Source organism: Chamaea fasciata, unplaced genomic scaffold (genome assembly GCF_029207755.1).
Source record: "Chamaea fasciata isolate MVZ Bird 193981 ecotype frontalis unplaced genomic scaffold, bChaFas1.0.hap1 SCAF_44, whole genome shotgun sequence".
Lineage (NCBI taxonomy): Eukaryota > Metazoa > Chordata > Aves > Passeriformes > Sylviidae > Chamaea > Chamaea fasciata.
The window spans coordinates 396,976-420,801 of NW_027094129.1; the positions used below are offsets into that span (position 1 = coordinate 396,976).

General features: G+C 50.7%; 1 pseudogene; it reads right to left on the reverse strand.

The window, feature by feature from the left end:
- LOC136303935 (zinc finger protein 345-like) overlaps positions 1-23,826 on the reverse strand; it is a 171,127-nt pseudogene that overhangs the window by 32,169 nt on the left and 115,132 nt on the right.

Consider the following 23,826-nt stretch of genomic DNA (forward strand, 5'->3'; position numbering starts at 1 on the left):
AAATATTATACATTCACTTGGAGGACAGTTCTAAAATCTGTCCAATTAACCAGAAAAATTTGAAAACTTAAATCAAATTATTCCCAGAGGCTTGGCCTGTTAACGTGTTCTGAATGTTGATGGAGCCCTGGGCCACTGAATTCCTGAACTGAAGAGCTGAAGGCTGAACAAGCCTCTGGAGAAGTCCAACCCAGCAGCAGCCTCCAAGTGTCTGAGGGAGGGTGTCACAGCTCCCACTGAGGCCACCCCTGCCCAGAGACCGTGGGGGAATGGGCAGACAAGGAGAGCGTCCCTGGGGCTGGGCAAGCAGAACTCAGAGGCACCAGCGGGTCCAGGTGGGAAACGGAGTGTGGGATGTGGCTGTGAAAGCCCTGCCTGGGCTGTGCCAAGCAGGACAGAGAAGCCCTGAGCCCCAACCCCCAAACAACTCTCTCCGTGAGACATTGCAAAGGAATTACAATTGTTTGTGTACTCTGAGTTGGAAACAATGGAGAAGTACCGACAAGAGATTCTCAGAAGCTTAAAACAACAAAACAGCCTTTACTGGCAACTTTAGAAAATCAGAGAAACTTGAGCAAAAGCTTTACTATGACATTCAGTCAACAAAAAAACACTGCTCAAAGCGTTAACTTGGCCCATTCAGCTTCACAAACTGGAAGCCTGCTCAATTTTAAGTTAAGCAAAATTTGCAAGAAGAGGGAATTAGAAGAGGAAGACACAGAAAGAGAGAAAGACAAAATATAGAGAGATAGAGAGAGAGATAGAGAGAAGAACACACACTGCTACCAGCTCCTGGATTCCAGCAGTGTTCAGACAGAAATTCCAAGAGGAGCTAGGGTCAACGTGTGTGCTTGCCTTGTGGTCAGCCTAAAATACCCCTTGGTCTTCCTGGGCCCCTCCCCCAGATGGGACTTTGGGTCATCTGGTCACTCAGGAGCTGGGCTGGGGGCTGCAGAGGTGGGTGTGGAGCATTGCCTTTGGTGTGCCAGGGATTGGCAGACACTGCTGGGCTGGGATAGAGGCTCTGGGGGATTTGGGTTACAGGGTCAAGTCAATGCTTTGAGAAGTGCTGGGGTTCAGGGCAGGGTAAGGCTGCCTCTGCCCCTTCCTCCCCCTCACACGAAATGTTTCCAGCCAACAATCTCCTCCAGTCTCTCACAAGAGGCAATGTTGGAGGTGGAATCCCAATTCTGGCCGTGGGCACCTGGACAAGAAGGACAGTTCTTTTCCGTAGGAAGGAAAGTACAGAGCCCCAGGGTTTGGAAGGCAGGTGAGAGACTCACCAGGCCAAGGTCACCCAGACTTGTCATTAATGGCAGATTTTGTCTGGGAGCAGGCTTTGGATAGAGGGAATTTTTGGAGGTGGAATCCCAATCTCAGCCATGGGCACTTGGAGAAGCAGGACAGGGGTTTTTTTTCCCATTGGAAGGAAAGCACAAAGCCTTCCCTAGAGTTTTGGGGACAGATGGGAAGTGACCCTTGTGAAACCACTGCCAGCCAGACTTGTCCTGACAATATTCCCATGGGAACTATCCCTGGATATAAGGAAGTTTAGCAGTGAAATCTGAATTCTGGCCGTGGCTGGTGCATTTGCCAGCATTGCCATGGGTTAGCACAGGAGGGGGAGATTTCCCCTTCGAGAGAAGCTCGTATTTCAGATTTTGCATTCAGGCAGCTCCAGATCCCTCAGCTTTGGTTGCACGGCAGCTGGAAATGCAAGCGCAGGAGCTCTCTTTGGGCCCAGCCACAGCAGGTGACAGCAAGGACAGGGCCCTGGCAGTGTGACATGTGCAGAGAGCGCCTTCAGCAAACGCTGGGGGCTGGAACTCTGTGCAGAAAAGGCCCCGGGGGGTCTCTGCACCCAGGCTAAAGGAACAAAGTTCCATTTCTGGCCTGGCTGGGGAGCACCACAATGGTGCCTTTTCAGGGCAAGGTTCCATTGCCGGCTGTTCTCTGAGCCCCAGAGGGGATTCCGGGGCGCCAAGGGGCTGAGAGAGGGACTGTGCAGGAGCCGGGAACAGTGAGAGAGCCCAGGCTCTGGATTTGTGTTTATTTTAGAACTTCCCGTGTGTCTAAAACATTCCTTGCATGGTTCTGCCTTGGGAAAGGGGAACTTCCTTGGTGGCACCTTGGGCTTGGCACACACCTGAGGATGTTATAAATGATCAGAGCCAATTTCCAAAATCAAAGATTTATTTAACAAATTTGAAAAGCAATTTCGGGAAACGCCACGATAAATCAGGACAACATCGATCGAATGTTGGGTGGACAACCCGGGAGCAGCAAAGGGTGCTTCTCCGGAGTAGTGCCCACAAATTCGGGGTCTCAGGGGAGGTGTTTTAGACCATTTTTCTACCCTGAGGCGAAAACAAGACGGTAACAAAGAACCCGAAGAACATGACATCATGTACATAACATAATCATTGAAATGTCTGGTGTCCGCAAGGGATATCTGAAAGAGTTTCCTGAGAAATTGAGAAGACGTCTGAATGAAAAGTCTCCGAATCTTCTGTCAGAAGGTTTCTGCCCAGATTGGTATCGGATCTCCTGATGAGCTGTGAAGATGTGGCCAGCCCATGCTTAATGGGCCGTTTCCCGGTTACCTCTCTGGCAGATGTCGAGGTAACACCTTTGGACTGTGAAAAGACTGTGGTATGCGAAGAGATGCCCTGGAACTCTTTCCAGGAATTCAGGGGTTTTTTACATTCCACTGCAAAGTTTTAATACACACAATTTTAATCCACGAATTTAATACTATGTATCTATTACAAGGAGATTGTCTGTTTTCCATGGGGAAGCTCAGGGGTTTTAGATTGCTAAAATAAAAGAAAGGAAATCCCTCGTTGCCTGAGTGCACCCAGTTCTCCGAGCAAAGCAGGTCCCACGTGAGCGAGGAGAGGCAGGATGGAGTTGGGGAATGTGGAGCAAGGTTGTGTCCACTGGGTCAGAGCTCAAGGCACAGCTTCTCTGAGCAGGCCAGACCTGCCTGCTTAGGAGAGTCCCTGGGTCAATATGAGTCACTGAATGCTGCAATCACCTCTGCTCTCAAGAGAAAAATACACTCTTGAAAATAGGAATGTGCGTTTATTAGAAGCCCTTTGAAATATTTCTCCGTAACTCTAGGAAAAAAGATCTCCCAGTGAATTGCAACAGACCACGGGGAAATCAAGGGAGAGCTGAGAGATGAATTTCAAAGGAGGTAAGGATTTGAGAAAAGTTAGTGTTTTAGCTAAAGATAAGCTTTGCCAGAATTAGTTAAAGTAGGTAGATAGATAAGCTGTGCTGGAAAGAATTAGAAGTTAATGGTTAGATGAAAGGATTCCGATCAAGGATAACGATCCTGGATCTAAATAACTAATTGCTTGTCATTTTTGTGTTTGTTTAGCTGTGTTTATAATGAGAAACAGAAGAAACTGATAAATAGATTTAGGAACACAGACAATTGTAAATCCTCGAGCATCCTAAAACCCATTCAACAGTCACGGAGAAAGGAAACAGGAGTTTGACCAGTTATCATTTATCTTGATATCCATTGAAAAGGTTGAAAGTTCACAATGAGGAAGACTCCACTTACTTCCTTTTTTTACGCCCCCTCCCCATATAAAGGACCACTGACCCAATTCAAAGAACAAACTACACACGCTTAATAGCTTTTTAGCTAATTATAATATGAAGCAGAGAATGGGAGGTTTTAGTGCTATAAATATGTATTAGTATTTTGGATATTCAACACTTTTGAAAAGAAAGAGATTTTGTAACTTGGCAGTGCATTTTAGGGAGTGATCGCACACAACTGCCTGGCGTTGCATTAAACATATACTTTCTAACTCTAAACTGTTAGAGAGTCTTCTGTCTGTCACAGTTGGGTATCGATAGTAGATCAATATCCATATTTTAATAAGTCAGCAGTGGCACAGGAAACTCCCAGCTGATGGGAACAAACTTTCTGGCTGACTTCAGAGGCCTCAACAAAGTTGAGTGGTTTCCCTCCTGTCCCCCAGCCCTTCCTGGCCCCAGGGGCTGATGGCATTTGTGCTCCCTCAGGTTCATCTCCCCACACCAACACCATGGGGGTGCTCAGGCCTGCTCTGGGCACTGCAAACAGGGGCTCCTGAGCCAGAGCTGCCGTGTCTGTGCCTGCAAGGATGCGGCCCCCGTGTGAGCTGGGAGAGAGGCCAGGGCTGCAGAGGGGGGATGTTGTTGGCAGGTGCATGAGGACGCTCTGGGACGCTGCCCGGGGGTGTCCAGCACAGTGGGGATGGATCAGCCCCTGCTCTGCTGCTCCTTCCCGTCTCCCCCAGGGACCCTGCAGAGCCCCAGCCGGGCTGTTTGCCCCCAGCCTGCCCACGGCCACCCTGGGGCTGCTCACGGGGCTTTTCCGTGCACAGCATTGGGCCTGGGCGTGTTCTGGAGAGAGCCTGGGCAAGGAGCCTGGAGCAGCGAGGCCCTGCCCTGAGGCGTCAGCGCTGCCCCAGCGGAGCCCATGGCCTGTCCCTGCTGCAGCCCCGGCACTGCCAGCCCCAGCCCTGTGCCCGGCGCCGAGAGCACTCCGGCCCTACAGCAACACCAGGGCCAGGAGGGCAGCGGGGCAGGGCCACGGGAGCAGCGCTGCCAACACCAAGGGCTGCTGCTCCTGGGCACAGCTGCTGTGCCAGCACTGATCTGCCCCCAGCTCTCATCCAGAGAAGAGAACCAAAGGGGGATCTCTGCAGAAAACTTGCCTGCCAGATCCTTGGGTTCCTTTAAAGCCACCAGGAGTGCAGCCCCTCATTGACACAGTCTGTGGCCACAGGGAAGGTGGAGACAAACAAAATGAGAAATGGCACAAACAGTGACACTGCTTTGTGGACAATATTACAAAAGTAAAACAAAGGAAAAGAACCTCCAAAGTAAAGCAACAAGAGGTATCAAAAATGACTTTTATGACAAGTGATTTTGAGAAACTGGCCAGCAGTTTAATGTTTGTGAAACCATCCAGCCATCAGTCTTCCACACTGCAGCCTCGAGCTCCTGCTTCCTCAGGCTGTAGATGAGGGGGTTCACGGCTGGAGGCACCAGCGAGAACAGAACTGACAGGGCCAGATCCAGGGATGGGGAGGAGATTGGGGGGGCTTCAGATAGGCAAACATGGCAGTGCTGAGGAACAGGGAGACCACGGCCAGGTGATGGCGGCAGGTGGAGAAGGCTTTGTGCCGTCCCTGCTCAGAGGGGATCCTCAGCACAGCCCTGATGATCTGCACATAGGAGAAAGGACACAAACCTGGTGAGTTGTGGTTCCCACTCCGGTGGCACTTGCACCTTGGCTCTGCACAGGAGAGCTCTTCATCCACTTGTTCTCTTTTCCTTCCTCTAGGCATGGAGGGAGCTCCTGTCTTCAGCGTGTGCAAAAAACAAATCTGGCCAGAATCGGGGCAGGGAGGCTTTGGGGAGACCTTGGGATCTGTGCTGGACACAGGAGGTCTTTTCCATTGGTCTGAGAGTGTCTGCTGTGGAAAGTGGATGTTAATACCCAGCAGAGAAATGACTTTTGCATTTTACGCAGCTGTGCCTTCCCCTGGGTTTGTGTGCTGACAAGAAATGAACATCCCTCTGTGTCTCAGGCAGCTCCTCCAAGGAAAGCAGGTGGGAATTGGAGCCAAGGAGCTGAAAGCTGCAGGTGCAGCCTGGGGTGGAAGGAGCTCAGATTTGCACAAGGCTGCTCTGAGTCCCAGGGCTTGGATGGGGGAAATGGTGGGGTGGGGGTAGGGACAGAGTCTGATTGATTGTCAGTCAGGAAGGGCCTTGATTTTCATAGCTATTCAAAGTGAATTAGAAGGTACTTGTGATTTATTAAAAAAATATGAATATCGAGCTAATACTGATATCCAACTGAGGGGGACAAAAACTTTCTAACAGTTTAAAGTTAGAAAGTGTATGTCTGTTGCAGCACCGGGCGGCATGCGGGGTGACTCCCAAATACACACCGCAATTTACAGACAATCACAGAGTCCTTTTATTTACAAAGATGTTGAATACCCAAAACACAAATGCGTACTCAGAGCCCCCCCCCCCCCCCCCCCCATCCCATTCTCCGCTTAGTATGGTAACTAGCCAAAAAACAATTAAGCATGCTAGTTTGGCCTTGGAAATGGGTCGGTGCTCCTTTTCAAGGGGAGGGGGCCTTAAAATAAGAAAGTAAGATGAGTCGTCCTTGCTCTGAACTTTCTACCTTTTCAATGCAAATGTGACAAATGAGCTCTGGTAGGACTCCCATTTCTCCAGGTGCATGACTTTCAATGGGTTTCTGAATAGGGAGTTTCTGTAATCGTCTTGTGCTCCTAAATCTATTTATCAGGTTCTCTGTTCTTCATTACAAACCCAGCTAAGCAAAACATAAAGTTGACAAGCAACCAGTTATTGAGGCCTGGGAAAGTTAATTCAAATCTGGTTTCCCTTAACTAACCACAAACTTTTAATTTTTAGCAAACTTTAATTAATTCCTACAAAGCTTATCTCTAACTAAAATCTTAACCTCTCTAAAATCCTTAATTCTTTAAAGTCTATGTCTCACTTGGATTCAATGCCAATTGGAGATTGCACATATCAGTGTATTAATAGGGAATAAAACCTCTAAACAGGACCATAAAAATCTTTTCTCAGTGTCCTTTAAAATATTATACATTCACTTGGAGGACAGTTCTAAAATCTGTCCAATTAACCAGAAAAATTTGAAAACTTAAATCAAATTATTCCCCGAGGCTTGGCCTGTTAACGTGTTCTGAATGTTGATGGAGCCCTGGGCCACTGAATTCCTGAACTGAAGAGCTGAAGGCTGAACAAGCCTCTGGAGAAGTCCAACCCAGCAGCAGCCTCCAAGTGTCTGAGGGAGGGTGTCACAGCTCCCACTGAGGCCACCCCTGCCCAGAGACCGTGGGGGAATGGGCAGACAAGGAGAGCGTCCCTGGGGCTGGGCAAGCAGAACTCAGAGGCACCAGCGGGTCCAGGTGGGAAACGGAGTGTGGGATGTGGCTGTGAAAGCCCTGCCTGGGCTGTGCCAAGCAGGACAGAGAAGCCCTGAGCCCCAACCCCCAAACAACTCTCTCCGTGAGACATTGCAAAGGAATTACAATTGTTTGTGTACTCTGAGTTGGAAACAATGGAGAAGTACCAACAAGAGATTCTCAGAAGCTTAAAACAACAAAACAGCCTTTACTGGCAACTTTAGAAAATCAGAGAAACTTGAGCAAAAGCTTTACTATGACATTCAGTCAACAAAAAAACACTGCTCAAAGCGTTAACTTGGCCCATTCAACTTCACAAACTGGAAGCCTGCTCAATTTTAAGTTAAGCAAAATTTGCAAGAAGAGGGAATTAGAAGAGGAAGACACAGAAAGAGAGAAAGACAAATAAAATATAGAGAGAGAGATAGAGAGAAGAACACACACTGCTACCAGCTCCTGGATTCCAGCAGTGTTCAGACAGAAATTCCAAGAGGAGCTAGGGTCAACGTGTGTGCTTGCCTTGTGGTCAGCCTAAAATACCCCTTGGTCTTCCTGGGCCCCTCCCCCAGATGGGACTTTGGGTCATCTGGTCACTCAGGAGCTGGGCTGGGGGCTGCAGAGGTGGGTGTGGAGCATTGCCTTTGGTGTGCCAGGGATTGGCAGACACTGCTGGGCTGGGATAGAGGCTCTGGGGGATTTGGGTTACAGGGTCAAGTCAATGCTTTGAGAAGTGCTGGGGTTCAGGGCAGGGTAAGGCTGCCTCTGCCCCTTCCTCCCCCTCGCACGAAATGTTTCCAGCCAACAATCTCCTCCAGTCTCTCACAAGAGGCAATGTTGGAGGTGGAATCCCAATTCTGGCCGTGGGCACCTGGACAAGAAGGACAGTTCTTTTCCGTAGGAAGGAAAGTACCGAGCCCCAGGGTTTCGAAGGCAGGTGAGAGACTCACTAGGCCAAGGTCACCCAGACTTGTCATTAATGGCAGATTTTGTCTGGGAGCAGGCTTTGGATAGAGGGAAGTTTTGGAGGTGGAATCCCAATCTCAGCCATGGGCACCTGGAGAAGCAGGACAGGGTTTTTTTCCCATTGGAAGGAAAGCACAAAGCCTTCCCTAGAGTTTTGGGGACAGATGGGAAGTGACCCTTGTGAAACCACTGCCAGCCAGACTTGTCCTGACAATATTCCCATGGGAACTATCCCTGGATATAAGGAAGTTTAGCAGTGAAATCTGAATTCTGGCCGTGGCTGGTGCATTTGCCAGCATTGCCATGGGTTAGCACAGGAGGGGGAGATTTCCCCTTCGAGAGAAGCTCGTATTTCAGTTTTTGCATTCAGGCAGCTCCAGATCCCTCAGCTTTGGTTGCACGGCAGCTGGAAATGCAAGCGCAGGAGCTCTCTTTGGGCCCAGCCACAGCAGGTGACAGCAAGGACAGGGCCCTGGCAGTGTGACATGTGCAGAGAGCGCCTTCAGCAAACGCTGGGGGCTGGAACTCTGTGCAGAAAAGGCCCCGGGGGTCTCTGCACCCAGGCTAAAGGAACAAAGTTCCATTTCTGGCCTGGCTGGGGAGCACCACAATGGTGCCTTTTCAGGGCAAGCTTCCATTGCCGGCTGTTCTCTGAGCCCCAGAGGGGATTCCGGGGGGCCAAGGGGCTGAGAGAGGGACTGTGCAGGAGCCGGGAACAGTGAGAGAGTCCAGGCTCTGGATTTGTGTTTATTTTAGAACTTCCTGTGCGTCTAAAACATTCCTTGCATGGTTCTGCCTTGGGAAAGGGGAACTTCCTTGGTGGCACCTTGGGCTTGGCACACACCTGAGGATGTTATAAATGATCAGAGCCAATTTCCAAAATCAAAGATTTATTTAACAAATTTGAAAAGCAATTTCGGGAAACGCCACGATAAATCAGGACAACATCGATCGAATGTTGGGTGGACAACCCGGGAGCAGCAAAGGGTGCTTCTCCGGAGTACTGCCCACAAATTCGGGGTCTCAGGGGAGGTGTTTTATACCATTTTTCTACCGTGAGGCGAAAACAAGACGGTAACAAAGAACCCGAAGAACATGACATCATGTACATAACATAATCATTGAAATGTCTGGTGTCCGCAAGGGATATCTGAAAGAGTTTCCTGAGAAATTGAGAAGACGTCTGAATGAAAAGTCTCCGAATCTTCTGTCAGAAGGTTTCTGCCCAGATTGGTATCGGATCTCCTGATGAGCTGTGAAGATGTGGTCAGCCCATGCTTAATGGGCCGTTTCCCGGTTACCTCTCTGGCAGATGTCGAGGTAACACCTTTGGACTGTGAAAAGACTGTGGTATGCAAAGAGATGCCCTGGAACTCTTTCCAGGAATTCAGGGGTTTTTTACATTCCACTGCAAAGTTTTAATACACACAATTTTAATCCACGAATTTAATACTATGTATCTATTACAAGGAGATTGTCTGTTTTCCATGGGGAAGCTCAGGGGTTTTGGATTGCTAAAATAAAAGAAAGGAAACCCCTCGTTGCCTGAGTGCACCCAGTTCTCCGAGCAAAGCAGGTCCCAGGTGAGCGAGGAGAGGCAGGATGGAGTTGGGGAATGTGGAGCAAGGTTGTCCACTGGGTCAGAGCTCAAGGCACAGCTTCTCTGAGCAGGCCAGACCTGCCTGCTTAGGAGAGTCCCTGGGTCAATATGAGTCACTGAATGCTGCAATCACCTCTGCTCTCAAGAGAAAAATACACCCTTGAAAATAGGAATGTGCGTTTATTAGAAGCCCTTTGAAATATTTCTCCGTAACTCTAGGAAAAAAGATCTCCCAATGAATTGCAACAGACCACGGGGAAATCAAGGGAGAGCTGAGAGATGAATTTCAAAGGAGGTAAGGATTTGAGAAAAGTTCATGTTTTAGCTAAAGATAAGCTTTGCCAGAATTAGTTCAAGTAGGTAGATAGATAAGCTGTACTGGAAAGAATTAGAAGTTAATGGTTGGATGAAAGGATTCCGATCAAGGATAACGATCCGGGATCTAAATAACTAATTGCTTGTCATTTTTGTGTTTGTTTAGCTGTGTTTATAATGAGAAACAGAAGAAACTGATAAATAGATTTAGGAACACAGACAATTGTAAATCCTCGAGCATCCTAAAACCCATTCAACAGTCACGGAGAAAGGAAACAGGAGTTTGACCAGTTATCATTTATCTTGATATCCATTGAAAAGGTTGAAAGTTTCCAATGAGGAAGACTCCACTTACTTCCTTTTTTTACGCCCCCTCCCCATATAAAGGACCACTGACCCAATTCAAAGAACAAACTACACACGCTTAATAGCTTTTTAGCTAATTATAATATGAAGCAGAGAATGGGAGGTTTTAGTGCTATAAATATGTATTAGTATTTTGGATATTCAACACTTTTGAAAAGAAAGAGATTTTGTAACTTGGCAGTGCATTTTAGGGAGTGATCGCACACAACTGCCTGGCGTTGCATTAAACATATACTTTCTAACTCTAAACTGTTAGAGAGTCTTCTGTCTGTCACAGTTGGGTATCGATAGTAGATCAATATCCATATTTTAATAAGTCAGCAGTGGCACAGGAAACTCCCAGCTGATGGGAACAAACTTTCTGGCTGACTTCAGAGGCCTCAACAAAGTTGAGTGGTTTTCTCTCCTGTCCCCCAGCCCTTCCTGGCCCCAGGGGCTGATGGCATTTGTGCTCCCTCAGGTTCATCTCCCCACACCAACACCATGGGGGTGCTCAGGCCTGCTCTGGGCACTGCAAACAGGGGCTCCTGAGCCAGAGCTGCCGTGTCTGTGCCTGCAAGGATGTGGCCCCCGTGTGAGCTGGGAGAGAGGCCAGGGCTGCAGAGGGGGGATGTTGTTGGCAGGTGCATGAGGACGCTCTGGGACGCTGCCCGGGGGTGTCCAGCACAGTGGGGATGGATCAGCCCCTGCTCTGCTGCTCCTTCCCGTCTCCCCCAGGGACCCTGCAGAGCCCCAGCCGTGCTGTTTGCCCCCAGCCTGCCCACGGCCACCCTGGGGCTGCTCACGGGGCTTTTCCGTGCACAGCATTGGGCCTGGGCGTGTTCTGGAGAGAGCCTGGGCAAGGAGCCTGGAGCAGCGAGGCCCTGCCCTGAGGCGTCAGCGCTGCCCCAGCGGAGCCCATGGCCTGTCCCTGCTGCAGCCCCGGCACTGCCAGCCCCAGCCCTGTGCCCGGCGCCGAGAGCACTCCGGCCCTACAGCAACACCAGGGCCAGGAGGGCAGCGGGGCAGGGCCACGGGAGCAGCGCTGCCAACACCAAGGGCTGCTGCTCCTGGGCACAGCTGCTGTGCCAGCACTGATCTGCCCCCAGCTCTCATCCAGAGAAGAGAACCAAAGGGGGATCTCTGCAGAAAACTTGCCTGCCAGATCCTTGGGTTCCTTTAAAGCCACCAGGAGTGCAGCCCCTCATTGATACAGTCTGTGGCCACAGGGAAGGTGGAGAGAAACAAGATGAGGAATGGCACAAACAGTGACACGGCTTTGTGGACAATATTACAAAAGTAAAACAAAGGAAAAGAACCTCCAAAGTAAAGCAACAAGAGGTATCAAAAATGACTTTTATGACAAGTGATTTTGAGAAACTGGCCAGAAGTTTAATGTTTGTGAAACCATCCAGCCATCAGTCTTCCACACTGCAGCCTCGAGCTCCTGCTTCCTCAGGCTGTAGATGAGGGGGTTCACGGCTGGAGGCACCAGCGAGAACAGAACTGACAGGGCCAGATCCGGGGATGGGGAGGAGATGGAGGGGGGCTTCAGGTGAGCAAACATGACGGTGCTGAGGAACAGGGAGACCACGGCCAGGTGATGGCGGCAGGTGGAAAAGGCTTTGTGACGTCATCCCTGTTTAGACGGGATCCTCAGCACGGCCCTGAAGATCTGCACAGAGGAGAAAACAATGAAAACAAAACAACCAAATACCAAAGAGGCACTAACAGCCAAACGTTCTTTTCTTACCTGGCGGGTTGGAGGCTGGGGGCTGCTGCTCCCTGGGGAGCTGCTGGAAGCTGCAGGGCTGGATCCTGAGCGCCTCCCGGTCGATCGGGGGCAGCTGCCCATCGTAGAGCTCCAGGAAGCGGCTGGGGGCCCCCTCCTGTCCGTGCAGCCACAGCCGCTCCCCGTGGAAGCCGAGGAAGTGGCAGGGCGGGATCTGCAGCACCTCCCGCGGGGCGGGCAGTGGCCGCTGCCCATAGAGCTCCTGGAAGCGGCTCGGCCCCTCCCGCCGGGCCGGCCCCGGCCGCTCCCTGTGCAGCAGGTGGAAGCCGCAGGGCGGGCGCCAGGCGAGCGGCGGCCATTCCCTGGGCGGCTGCTGGAAGCGGCCGGGCCGGGGACAGCGCAGCTCCCGGCCGTCCGGCAGCACCCGCTCCCTGTGCAGCAGAAGGAAGCCGCGGGGCGGGCGCCCGGGCGGCAGCGGCGGCCGCTCCCTGGGCAGCGGCTTGAAGCCGCAGGGCGGGCGCCTGCGCCCCTCCCGCCCCGCTGCCGGCCACTGCCTGTTGGCCGCGCTCCGGCGCCTGATGCGGAGCAGGAGGTCGGGGCGGTCGCGGCGAAACCAGGGGTTCGTGTAGTGGAGCCAGGCGCCGGCATCGCCCGGCGCGGCTGCGCCAACCCAGCCCGGCCCCTTGCGGAAGCCGTAGCGGTTGAGCTGGCGCAGGAAGCTGCGAAACTGCGTGGCCCGGAAGGTGTGCGGGGCCGGCCCCTGGGAGCCGCCCGGGCCGAGCAGCTCCCGCTCCAAGAGGGAGCGGTCGATGAGCAGCCCCCGCGCCTGGCTGTCCCAGCGCACGGAGCGGGCGCGGGGGCTGTTTGCCAGGCGCCACAGCTTGGCGGGGAAGGTGCCGGCGCTGAGCCCGGCGGGCAGCGGCAGCTCCGGCATGGCGTCCATCGCCGACTGTGGCCACAACGACCGGAGACCAACGGCCGCGGCTCGGCTCGGCTCGGCTCGGCTCGGCTCGGCTCGGCTCGGCACGGTTCGGCTCGGCTCGGCTCGGTTCGGCTCGGCTCGGCTCGGTTCGGCTCAGTTCGGCTCGGCTCGGCTCGGCTCGGCTCGGCTCGGCTCGGCTCGATTCGGCTCGGCTCGGTTCGGCTCGGCTCGGCTCGGCTCGGTTCGGCTCGGTTCGGCTCGGCTCGGCTCGGCTCGGCTCGGCTCGGCTCGGTTCAGCTCTGTTCGGCTCAGTTCAGCTCGGCACGGGAAGCCCCTGGGCAGGGTGGGCTCTGGGAGCTGTGGTGGACTCTGTCCCCACGCTGCATCCTGTGCCTGGGTCACTGTCGGTGACGGAGGAAAAGGCCATTGCTTTGTCTTGGCTGGGGAAAGGATGAAAAGGGGACATTAGAAAGCATTCTTTTGGCCACCTTTTCAGCAGACTAACTGTTTTTTTCTCACCATCTCTGCCTGTTTTTTGCAGAGTTGGAACATTTCTTATGATTCGCTGTCAGCAACAGCAGCAGGAAGGGGCAGTGATTTTGTCAGCATTGTCATCAAAACGCTAGTGCTGCCCCATGGATGGATGTTGCTTTATGCAAGGGATGAAAGGCCTTCACTTGTAGGGAGCTCACGCCGCTGTCTTCCCAAATGACGTTGCCATTTTCTTTCCTCAGGAATCGCTTCTTCTGTTTTTCCCCCCATCTGGGGAGATTTCCAATGCAAACGCCTCCTGCAGCCAGCTCTTGCCAATGCAGACTGACCAAGGAGATCTTGCAGTGGACAGAGACTCCCTCGAGCTGGTGTGGAGAGGTGAGGGGGGAAGGTTTGTCCTTTAGTCTTGAAGTCTTGTTGGGGAGCTGATTGTGCTTGGGGGCACTGACAAAAATGATGTGTCCTGAAAAACCACAGAGACTTTGGGGTTGTCATGTTGGGGCAGAAATTTCTGTCTGAGAACTTTTTGAAAAGTTTCAATTAACCTTTTTTTTTTTTTTTTTTTTTCTTTTTCCCTGCAGAGATCCTTTTCCATACCTTTTGGGGAACTTCCCTCTGCTGGTCTCCCAGGTCAGGCCATTTTCCAAGGTTCCTTCCCAAAGTGAGGAGTAGCCCATGGCCTCCACTCTCCACTGGAACCAAAGGAAGCACAGAGCTTGCTGTTGTGGGAGAAGAGCTTCTCTTTCCTTTCCCTTTGGGGCAGGTTGGTATGTTCTCATTTGATAAAGGGAGGTTTAAACTCTGGAGGTGTTGCATTTCAAACTGCTCCAGCCTCGAGCTCTGGTGTGGGTATCCTTGGACAAAAGGCCTCCCTGTGTGAGCTCCCAGTGGGCTGGTTCAGTAAGGAAGTTGATATTTCAGGCTTGTGACTGCTGAAAGCAGTTGGTGTCTGGAGGTGTCCGGAGCTGAGAGCGACTACTTTTCTCGCCTGGCTGCAGAAAAGGTAGTTGGAAAGTGGGGATTGCACTTGCAGAGATGGCCATCAGGGGTGTTTTCCAAGAAATGGGCTGGCAGAGAGGCAGGTCTTGTGCTCAACTGGCTGTGTGTTTGTTTTGGTGGTGGGGAGGTGTTGTAATGAATCAGCCGAGACTCCATATCCTTCATGCAGATAAAGCCAATTCTTTATTCACATCGCTTCTTTTGTCCAGTTTTCAGGGGCCTCATGCACCACACCCGTTGGCAGGTAGTTTCCTTACTGCCTCATTTATTGGTCAGAAGATCATTTGTGTGTATATGCTAAGTTTCAGGTTGTTTCCATTTTTCCTTGGTGGGTTCTGATGGAACAGAGCTAATATTTATGCAGATGCACTAGTTTTTGTCCCTAAGAATAGGCTGTTGTGTGAACAAACTTCTCTTTCTCTAAACAGTTTTCAACTGGGAGCTTGCAGGCTATTGCTAGCTGCTTAGCTAAAGTAGCATGGCCTCATCCATATTCCATAAGACCTTTCTTTAATAACATTTTTTACCTGTCTGCAACAGGGAGAGTCACAGACACAGACACAGACACCAGCTGAAGCAACAGTGTCATTTACTATCATGCAGAAGTGCAAAGACAAATCAGAAAAGAAGAAGGTAAGCAATGCACCTCATCACTGGTACAAAAGGTTGCCTCTAGTGGTTAAGAAAGATACATCAGCAGACACCCTTTTTACTTTATCCTTCATCCAGATCCACTCATCAGGTGGGGAAAGCTGTCCCAGCAAAGCTCGGGAAAGTCACTGCGAGGAACTAGGAAATCCTACACTGCCTCCCCCTTTCTTGGCCACCAGGCTTCTGACTGCAATGTGAGAGTAGCCCAGCTTTGACAGTGGTGAACGAGCAATCTGACAGACCTTCTGGGGCAGGAGATCTGATTTCCTTCTCCTCTTGGTTTTCTCCCTGAGCCTGTCCAGGGCTCAAGGAGGAAGCAAGGCCAGATGTGGCCTTGTCTGGTTTCTTCATGCTGAAAGGTAAAGACGTGTTTCACCAATGAATGAATGCATAGATCCTATTGATAGTAACACTTGGTTAAGGAGCAGATCCATTGAAAGTTTGGTTGGAAGGGTCATCCAGAGGGCAGATTTAGCTCAGGGCCTGTTGTTCAGGCCTTAGTCCTTCAGTATTTTGTGGTGCAAATCAATGCCCTGGAAAGCTGGAAACAAATGAGTCCCTCTTGAGCACGTTTCAGAGCGGGAGCAGGATTAGCCCTGCAAGGCTGGGCTAGGGCCAAGAGCAGAGGGCCAGCAGGCTGCATTTGCCCAGAGGCAGCCGTCCAGACCAAGAAGGCCACTGGTGCCCAGGGCCTGAGGTGCCCGAGGCTGCCTCCCCGCTGTGCAGCTCTGCAGAGCCCGTGGAGCGCAGGGTCCCGGGCAGCCAGGGCGGCCTGGCTGCCTTGGAGCACGAGGGGTGTCCCAGAATGCTGCGGCCCTTTGCTTTTTAACTGTTGCTCAGAGTCTTGTCATTAGTCCACACTGTCTGACATGTTCTCCTTTCCTCTGGCATATTGAAGAGAGCTTTTGGAGAAAAGTGGCTGATGTAGCTTCTGCTGGTGCTGGTGCTTTTGTCTGCAGGTCAGGGCAGGTGGTTTGAACCAAGGACGGAGTCCGCAGTTAACACTGCAGTTTTGCCAAGCCAAGAAAACCATTCACAACTGGGTGACCGATGCTGAGCCGCTTTGTTAGTTTTTGGAAAGTTATCACCTTAAAAAACCCAACAAATGTTCCTACATGAGGGTACCAGCAGTGTACTAAAGATCCCAACTTTTTCCACCTCTTTTCTGTGTCTTTGGTGTTTCTAAGTTCCCCATTCCCCAGCAGGAATGAAAGCATGGATGATAATGTGAGTGATTTGAGAGCTGTGTGTTGTGCCCTGCCACATCAGCGTTGATGACAGGCTGGACATGGACAGGTGTGTCGAGTTCAATTCATCCCAGTTCTGTGCCAACAGCAGCCCCAAGATGCCGAGAAGAACAAGGACGGTGGGTGGGTGTGCACGCACAGCCCTGTGGGCTGGCTGCTGTGTGGGCAGAAGGTTCTCAACAGCAGTACATCTTCACTCCCCCAAGTGGGAAGAATATATCAGATCTATGTGAAATGAAAATATTTATGAAACTGCACTCAATGGTACATATTTATAAGTATCATAGATACAATTTATCAAATATAATGCTGCATATTCTATATTTTGATATGCCATAATCAATAGAATCTATCAAATATAGAGTTGATCTTTCCCTAAGCTATTGCCTGTGGGTCCTAGAGGCCATCTCCTAGTGTTACTACATTTGTGCCTTCTGGTACTAGTTCTTACAGCAGCAACTCCCCTGGGAGTTCCTCCAGGGAACTTCACACCAAGGGCTTCCATCACTGTCGTGGCTGTGGGAACTTGTTGCTTGCCATTTCTCCCCCAGAATCCTTGTGGATTCTGGAGCATGTCAGCACAGGTGTCCATGGCCCTTCCTTCATCCCCAGCCTGCAGCACTCACAGCCCTGCGGCCTCCCCCTTGCTGCAGCTCATTTGCAAAGTGCTGCCAAAGGCAGCGGAGCTGGCTCAGGATCCCTGTTGGCTCCTGGGCTCCAGGATGACCTTCAGAGGGACACTTGGAGCACTTCCTGAAGAGCTGCCCATGGCATGGCGGGTGGATTTGTCCTCCCTGGGTGCCTCTGGTTGGAGCTGGATGCTCCGTGGAATCCCGGAGTTTTCTCAGCGGCCTTTGGAGCGAGTTCTCAGCCAAGGTGTGGCTCTGCTGCCATCCCAAATCTGCACCTGCCTTGGCCAGCCTGAGTGCAAGTGGGGCATGTGCTGGGCATGGATGGAGATTTCCATGGCCAAAATCCTCCAGTATATAAAACTGCTCATTGCTCTGGACAGCACAAATCACAAAACACCCATCGCAGTTGACAATTGTATTTTCTTGCTGATTCCTACAGCTGTGCTGCTGATCGACAAATACACCAGAATTGATTTCACATGAAAAATGTCATTTATTGCAAAATGCTTCACCGGCGCTGACACTATACAACTATATATCTCAATTTAAGTTAAAAAAGGGATTTTTTAAATTTTTACAACAATGCTATGTAAAAATATAGAAATATCCACTTCAGTTAAGAAAACTTAATTTATTGCCAACATCTACAACAAGTCACTAGACACAAAGATCAATTAGGTGTTTAGCAACTTAATTTATTACATATTACTGCAAGCCTAAAGCCCATCTAGGAATAGAAAAATATCAGTATTTCTATCTAAACAGTCGTCTACAAAGATCTCAATCGATACAATGACACAACTATACATCTCCATACATGTTTAAATAGAAAGATACACCCAGATACACCCACCTCAAAATACAGAAGTCAATACACAGATGTAAATAGAAAACTGGATATATTTACTTCTAGGAATACCAATATACCTATTTAAAGAGCCATATAACTCCAACTGCATGAATAGAAATACCTACACAACTGTATTCATAGGAAATAAAATTAAAACACACATAGAACAGCATACTTACATATACATATACTTACATCCATATATACATATGTTATTACAAAGATGTATGCATATATACAGACACATATATATGTAGCATACATTTATAAATATACCAAGATACATACAGAAATATTCCTATACAAATAGTAACTTGCATATATAAATATCCATGTAATTATTCCTCTCTATGCTACAGTCCATATATCTTTAAACAGAAATCTAAGCAGAGGGATTCCCGCCGCCCCATCTTCAAAGCCTTTCACTCTGTTCTTGCTTCCTCCCCTGCAGAGCAGCACCCCTGGACAAGGACAGCAGATGGCACTGGCTCAGGGGACAGTGCCTGGGGCCACCGGCAGCTCCCAGCGCTCCAGGGACAGCCGGGGCTGGAACTGCTGCTCCGCCCGGCCCGGCCGCCAGCTCGGACCCAGCACAGCAACAGGGGACACAGGGGGCACAGGGGGAGAAACAAGAGCTGAAACAGGCAGCTGAGCGGGGGAAAAGGTAAAAATGCAGCCTAGACCAACACAAACATCACTCTATCCATCTCTATCAATTCACAGACCGTCACGGGGCTTTGCTTTGTGATGTCAGGGCACGGTTGCCACGTGGTCATGGTGACATCGCAAGGTTGCCTTGGTGCCCGGAAGGCCTCAGGGGTGTCAGAGCAGCTCTTGGGCTTGCTCGGTGCAGGAACTTGGTCCTGTGCTTGAGGCTTTTGTCAGTGGGCAGCTGCTGACTGACAGGAGACTCCTTTTAGCTAGCGTTAGAGCGCACTCTGCAAACTTGCACAGCAGTTGCCACAATGATTGGGCAACTCGCCGCTGCAGTTTTCACTGTTTATGGAGTTGCCTATTCCTGCTATTTCCTAACTCACCTGGCAGGTAAGTAGAGGTTTTCCCTGGGTGTCACCTAACCTGGTTTTTGTGTCTTCCTGCTCTTTCTTAGTGACTGAGTTGATTTGGAAACAGAAAGGCCATTGGGATGCCGCTTGGGTAAAGGTGCTGTCAACACGTTCAGCTCAAAAGGGGGTGTGTGTAGCCAGGGCCGTGCGGGCAGCATTTGCAAGGGAGCCTGCAGGGGTTGCGTTCCCTCCGTGGGAGAGTCTGTGGCAACAGAGTTTGCCAATTCCTCCATTGCTGGGTCAAGCAGGACAACTTTGAAAATGTAGACTGGGAGGCCTTCTTGGAAAGTCTTCTAAAAATGCTCTGGTTGTCTCCAGTTTTCTCAAAGCATCTGCTTGATTTTCCCTTGCCCACTGCAGGTCACCTGAGCCGGGTATTCAGAGGTGCTGATCCCAAGGTGAGTAAGGAAAGAACATTTGATGTTCTTGGCGTTTAAGAATTGTGCAGCAAGCTGTGAGCTTGGCCTGTGGCAGTAGAGTGTAGAGGGCCAGCTGAGTAGGCTGCAAGAAAATCCATTTCCATGTCTACAGCAGCAAGAGCAGAGGCATCACTGCCTATTTCCTAATTTTCCATTCCAGAGCTTTAAAAGAACTAAAAGAGAAGTTTTGCCAGAGAATGTGCTTCCTGATAGTAGTCAGGGGGGAATATGTAATTTGGAGCAATTTGCAGTGTCCAGTTGAGTCAGCCCATTAGAATTTCGTCAGAGTGACTTAGAATCCCCTTGCTCTCCAAGTTGATGATTTGTGCCCTGCATGTAGCTGACAGCATCTTGCTAAGGGCTTGCATTTGAAATGGGATCTGGGGCTAATCTCTGCCAGCCACTTTTCTTTCTGACACAAACTCCTTTGTTGTCTCAGATCTCCACAGGCTCTTCTGTTGAACCTGCAGGAGCAGCAGTGTCACCTGAAGGCACCTGTGCTGGCCAAGCTGTGCAGTGGAACCCGGGCAGTTCGTTCATCTCCAGCACTGACACGGCTTCTGCTCAGCAACAGGCGATGGAGGATGATGAGGGTGAGTCCCTGAAGCTCCTGAGTATGTCTTGTGTCTTTCTTCTCTGAGGGACAGTGTATGGTGTGCACGTGCCAGCACAGCTGGACCCAATGATCCTCCTCCCTTTGGTGTCCCAGGAGCATTTAGGGCTCCCCACAGGAGAGGCTGTGCTCCAAGGCAGCAAGAGAGTGCTCTGGGTGTTCCCGCTGCCTCTGAGGGCAGCTTGGACGTGCCTGGGGTTTGCCTGAGCTTCCCCAGCTGCTAAAGGCAGAAGCAGGGGTTGTCCTTGCATCAGCGGAAGGCTGTGAGCTAGCAAATGATCTGGGCAAGTCCTGTGTGCTAGTGGCCAAACTGGACAGAATAGTCAGCTTCCTAAATTCTCCTTAGACTCCTGACTTCTCATCCGCCATCCGAGCAAAAAAAACCTTCACGGAAATTGATTGGTTTTGGCATTTTGTCTTCTGGTTGTGGTTTTAGTTTAGGTTTTTTTACGGATTTTTTTTGGGTAGAGGTTTTTTCTCCATCTTGAAGGAGCTCTTCTGCCCCATGTGTCTTAGTGACGTCATTTTGATGACTGTTCTTATTTACCACTACTACATCTGCAGGGTTTTTAATGAGAATATTATATATTTGTCAGTGAGGACTCTTTGGAAAGAACATCAGGTGACAGCAGAAACAGAGAGCAAGAGCTGGTTTTTTTGTGCCCCCAATGAAAAAAAACAGATCTTTTTATTACAATCTGTATTTCATATCCTAGTTTTGTTCCTAGAAAGATACATCCAAGAGACATAGGCCTGGGACATGATCAGATAAAAGTGCACTGTAGGCATTTCTCAGGAGTGAGCCTTCAGCCTCTCTGCTGTATATTCCTCAGATCCATGACACTTTTTCCTACCTGATTCCCAGTCATTCCCATGACTGTTAGAATGCTACCCACTGGCCCAAGCCCTGCTCAGATCAGTCTCTAGGAAAACACATCAAGCCCTTTGTGATTCTACAGCACAAGTCATTGAAGCTGCTTCTTGCCCAGAGCAGCTGCCGGTCCTGTGCCCTCAGATGAGACCTGGTGGGGCTGAGAAGAGAGCCCAGCTGACTCTCTGCCTCCCATCACCTGTTGGCACAAAAGGGCACTGACGTGCACCTGGGTGTGTCTGCTCTCCAAGCCAATCCTGCCGTGTCCTCAGTGGGGGCAGCAGCTTGGAAGGGGCTGGGTGTGGCCGTGCCTTCTTGCCATTGCTTGTCAGTGCTGGTGCCTGGGCTTTGGCAGCTTTGTGGCGGTGGCTGCCCTGGCCCTGAGGGCTGGTGTGAGCGCCGAGGCTGGAGCCTTCCTTAGCTGGGAGAGTGCCGCTGCCGGCCGGCCGCTGCAGCGCGGAGCTGCCCCGAGGCAGCAGCCCCTGCTCTGGGCCGGCTCCTGCACGGCCTGGGCTGGGCTCACAGAGGGTCAGCATCTCCTCTGGGCAGCTGTCCGTGTCCCGCCGGCACCTGAGGAGCACTGCTGTCCCTGCTGCCCTTGCCCGCTGCGGGAAGGTGGGCACGTGTGCGGGGCTGAGAGGGCGAGTGCAATGGCAGGGACTGATCCCTGCTGTCAGGGGGAGGAGAAGCAGTGTGGTTCTTCACGTGGGCCACGGGCAAGGGCGTCTTCCAGCTCAGCCTGCTCATCAAGGGTGAGGGTCCTGCTGCTGAAGGCCCCTTGGGATTGGTTAGAGCATGAGCTGCTTGGGTTTACAAAGGGAAAGGCATTCCTTTGGGAAACTGCTGCAAGGTGGGGAAGAGGCCCTCCTCTCCTGGGAATGCATCTCCCTGTGCTTTGTTTGCTGTCAAGAGATCTCTTCAAAGGACTGTAGAAATCAGTGCTGGCCTGCTTGTACTGCAGAGCTGCCTGTCTTGTTGCAATTCTTGCAGTTGTTGTTGTTACGCAGCTGGCCACAAAGGACTCAGAAGGCCAGACTGTACAGCCCCAGCAGGGCTGCCTTTTGTATCTCCTGGATAGTGGGATCTCTGCTTTCAAGTGAGCATCTTGCATTTTGTTTCCCTCAGGGCAAATGGCGAGCATGGAAAATCCCCGAAGGAAATACATTGAAGAGGAAATTGTTGGCAGAGGGTGAGTCCAACCACAGTTACTTGTACACAATCATGGGGCAACGATCTGCTGCTGGAATATCTGTCAAGGGTGAAGTCAGGCAAGCTGCAAACATATTCAGACACTGGGGTTAGTCTGCCCCATCTCTCAGTACCGGCCAGAATTTGGAAGTGTGGTCAGAAGGAATTGTCAGACACTTGGATTTCATTGCCAGAAACAGCAACCACCCCTTTTCGTAGCAGGCAGATAACTGTTTGAAGGAACATTTCTTCCCAAGAGTTTGCTGAAGGAAATAGTGTGATCAGGATAAAAACTGCCCAGTTTAGAAACTGAAATCCAAGACGAAAGTATCACCTGGCCTTTTGAGCTGAGGCACTAAAGCCCAGTGCTTCAGAAACAGGCCCAGTGCCCATGCACTGGAGAGGAAAATGCATCATCTGCCTTCTGGCAGAGCCCTCCTGCATGCTGCAGGTTGGAGGCATTTCCAGCAGACATCTCCTGTCTGGGCTGGCTTTCACTCCAACGTCTAAATGGCTTCTCCTTGCTTTGCTGCTGTTTTGTTTCTAGGGCTTTTGGAGAGGTTTGCAGAGCGATCGACACTGCCACAGGAGGACAGGTAAATGTCAAGAGCCCCTGCAGATTCTGCTGCTCTCCAGGGCTTTCCTCTCTCGTGTCAGCTGTGGCTGCAGCTGTGGCTAGAGCTGTGCTGCAAAGGCACAAGAAGCACAGACTGGTGCCAGCCTGCCAGCTGCATTTGGGACAGTCTTTGTCCTGCTCAGCTGCCAGAAGGAAGGCAAGGGGGGCAGCGGTTCCTTTCAGAGAAGGACGCTCTCCCTGGCTCTCAATTGCTCCAACAAAGGGGCATCTCACTGCTCTCTGGGGCTACGGCTTCAGAGTCCTGAATTCTCATTTCTGGCTGCCAGCAAATTCATCGGAATGTTCCTGGCAGTTCCTTAGCCACCTGCAGTTCTGCACTTGGGAACTGCACGTAGGGAGAGATCTGCAAGGCATCCCTAAAAGCCCCAAGCCCTGCCTAGGTCCCGAGATGTATCCACAGAGTACCAAGGCATGCATTTCTTCCTCTGAAGTACGGACAGAGAAACAGAGAGTGTGCTCAGAGCTTTGGGGGGTGAGAGTTGACACACCATTTTTAACAAGTGGACAAGGCAAAATGTGGTCAGTGGCCACGTGTCCTGGAACTGGCCCCCAAAGGAGCAGAGAAATGAGCTGTAGGAATGTCAGTTCCTAATTACTCCTTTGTCTAATCACAAGGCACTTTGGCAGAGCTCACCTGTGTCATTGCAAAATCACTCGCTCCATGTGTGTTGTGGTCTCATTCCACCAGCTTCTAAAGTTACTGATTTTCTGTGTCATTCTAGGTGGCCATCAAGAAAATCAGTCTTCAAGGACTGAACAGGAATCAACAAGCGCTTAATGAAATCATGGTCATGAAGAAGAATAAGAGTCCCCACGTTGTGGATTATTTAGACAGGTGAGTGGTCATGGTCTCTTCCCGTGAAGGTTTGTTTCCATAGTAGAAGCATGCGAGGTTAAAACCCCACTTTGGACACTGGCAGAAAATAGAGCTGTTAATAATCAGTTAATTATTATTTCTCTACTCATCTCCAATGGATGGGAAGAGAGTGTATTTTGCCTGCATGTGTCTTCCCTGGCTTTCAAACACTGAGTTGGAACACTGGCCAAAAACCTGAATCAACCCTCCCATACTAAGTCAATACCTTGTAAGCTCACTGCCTCCATGTTGTCTCAGGATTGATTTTTTCAAGTTTCTTCAATGCTGATGAAGCATGCTAGAGAGGATTTCCCTTGGATTGTTGCCCCTCTTTTCCAGGGCTGGCCATGCCAGGAACACTAGGTGCTCCTTTCCAGAAATACCATGCAGGACAGGTTTTTCATCTTGGCTGATACTAAACTGTACTTTTTGCTTGCTGGCCATCTAAAA